Source organism: Condylura cristata, unplaced genomic scaffold, assembly GCF_000260355.1.
Source record: "Condylura cristata isolate star-nosed mole 26May11 unplaced genomic scaffold, ConCri1.0 scaffold00045, whole genome shotgun sequence".
Taxonomy (NCBI): Eukaryota; Metazoa; Chordata; class Mammalia; order Eulipotyphla; family Talpidae; genus Condylura; species Condylura cristata.
The window spans coordinates 2,547,421-2,550,583 of NW_004567146.1; positions in this window are offsets into that span (position 1 = coordinate 2,547,421).

Sequence of the window (3,163 nt, forward strand, 5' to 3'; positions counted from 1 at the left end):
AACATACACTACTTACATTTCATTGGGAGGGTGGGTGTTGCATCAGTGATACAGGTAACTTTGAGTAGAATGGAGATGATTTTGTAAAATGGCTTTTATGTCCAAATGAAAAGATTTGAGAACTCATTAAGCCTTTATATTAATGTTTGTGGTCTGATTGATACTCATTTGCGATTTTTGATTGTATGATAAAATCCTTATATAGAGGATATCACACACACACACACACACACACACACACACACACACACACACTGACATGTTGTGATTTTAGGAAAACTTTAATGCTGAAGAAAACCTGCTTACATTTTGTCCTTATGATTGCTATTTATAGCCTCAGTGACCTTCTGGATTCTGAGGTCTTCATTATTCCTGAAAATAGGAAGGTTCTTTCCTGGTCTTCTGTACTATATCTACCTTCCTAGGTAACCAGAACTTTGCGAAGAATTACATATTTATTTCACTTAAATGAGTTCACTCCATATGAGCAAATTTTTATCCCTTCCCCCAATTTGCTTTAACTGCAGTGATTTTTGAGCATAGTATTAGAAGTATTCCAAACTTATAAAGATGGATATATTAAACAGCCTTCAGTTTCTAGTGCTTGTTTAGTTCAGAAAGACCCGATTTGTTTCATACTTTTTTTTTCTACCAGAAGGACAAAAACATGTTCCATTTGGACTAACTTATCATTTGTGCAAACCCTCGCTTCATCAGAAAATTGCCCTTGTCTCATAACATGTAGCAAAGGTTTTATTGGTAAAAGTCATATGCTATATATTTGGACCTTACAAATCATGTTATAAAACAGGTGATGAAGCACATAGAAGAAAGAGGCTTAACTATAGACTACCATTGAAGGCCACAGCCACATTATAAAAGTAACTTTTGTGTTAACCTGGTCAGTATTCTTGTACCCACCCTATTTTCTGATCTTATATTACACAAACTTTTTGCATTTAACAGACAAGAAATAAACAGTGTTTAGAAGGTCAAAGTTTTAAGATGTTAATAAACCTATGAGATTATGTTGACCATCAATATTTAAAATACACTGGTCCGGACATAAAAATGTCTACTTTTAATCCATGTGCCATCAAGGAGGAAGAAAACAATAACCAAAAAAAAAAGCCCATGTTGAACCACTTTTAGTAACTAGAAAATGATAATATGTTCCCAGGAAGTCTACACACATAACGGGGTTTTGATAAAATATCAAGCAAAGTACTCTTAACTTGCCTGCTGGGAAGAGTCTTCACATTGTAGATCTCAGCCTGCTATAAAGTTTCTTCATGTAAGTAAGAAATCACTACTCTTTAAGTTTGTACAATCAGAGGTGTGATATATCTACTTAATACTTTGACTCCTGTGCTAAAACTATAGCAAATTAATAAAAGAAACTTGATCAAAATAGCTTATGTAGAATAGCTATCAGCAGCTTTTCTTTAAAAAGAGACTGGTGTTCTTAAAGACAGATGTGGTAAGATTTATTTATGCATATAGAACTGGGATACAGGTCAGAGGTGGTACAGGCATGGTGAGATGATTCACCAGAAACGGGGGAGCAGAACAGGTAGATTGACAAAGTACACTGCTGAAGGAGCAGCAGACAGGTCTGGAGAGGTCTGTGCCATGTGGGTCAGGTCCCTGATCAAACACATGCTGAAGTGGCTGCAGCTGTGGCTAACTTCTTAGTGCTGCACTTTAACCCATTGTGCCACCAGGGAGGGTCCCCTATATAGTTTTTAAATGTGACTTGTTCTTCAGAAATCATTGCTTGCTATCTCACCAGTATCAAGAGCTGGTTTAAAACTGTTTAGGTGAACTTAGATAATCTGAGGGCTCCCATGAGATTGTAGTTTGGATGTATCCACGGTACCTGAAATCTGCAAGGATTTTTGAGATTAGTACCAGTCTATACTTGAAAGCCCCTTTTTGACAGGAACTAGGTATACCTAACAAAAGGAAAATAATCAAACAGTAAGGGAAATCAGAAACTGGCTTCAGCTAAGGATTGAGAATGTAATAAGAGTAGAACACATAAATGCAGTCGTCATTTGAGTGATCTGTAGTAGCCATAAACTGTAAAAGGAAAATGCTGACTAACTTAAAAAACATGCTGTTTAAGACAGTATGTTAGAAAGATCAAAAGAATAAGTAGCGAGGGATCAAAAGTTCAAGTGTGATAATGAAAGAAATGAAACAGAAGAGATAATAAAATTATCAAGTATCGTCAGTTAACAATGGGGACACTAAAAAAAAATCCTTGCGCAATTGTTATGTCATTGATCATACTTAACACACACTTGTAACTATCCTACTACACATATAGGCTACATGTCATTGACCAAGATACCACCATGCAATTCATAACTACTACTAATCTAATGAAATGGGGTGCTTTATGGAAATAGTTGGAATAGTAAAATAGCTATATAATGAGATTAGGGGAAGGTTGCACTTGGCTCTGAGAGTGTGCAGCTGGCCTCTGGCAGTACTTAACTGACTCCTAATGTACTAATTTTATTTTTGGAAGGGAACCAGGAACTATCAGTCATTGTCTGATAGTCTGTAAGACTTAACTCTCCTACTGACACCAAACCCCCCCCTTTTTTTTTATATGGAAATTCAGCTATACCAATGTCATAAATAAGATCTGAATTTCTGAACCCTAGTTCCAATCACCTTGACCAAGAAAATGCATTTCAGTTGAATTTAGAGGAATTTTGAGTAATGAGGAAACTTACTAAGAATGGTAAACACATATCACAGATGAGCTAGAGAGGAGACTAAGTGTGTAGGGTGTTAGAAAATTCCAAGTTTGGGTTTTCATCAATCAGATTAATCCTAATAATCAAGTAAGTCAAGGAGAAACTCTCAAAACAACATTGGCTGGGGGTTATCTGCTTAAGACTGTTACAGTAAAACCTTTGTTGCAAGCTTGGATGAGACTTTTCCACCATTGCTTAAACTCATTACAGAACATTATAGAAGAGAGAGGACTCTTTTTTAACAGGATGAATCCCAAAGACAAAGGTGTTAATAAAAAAAAGTGCCTGTGGCCCAAGGTAAATGTGCATAAGAGAATGTGGTTGCTCTTATAGTCCTGAGCATGCCAGATTTTTTAAAGTGCCACACAGGAAAAAAAGATATGGTGATATCA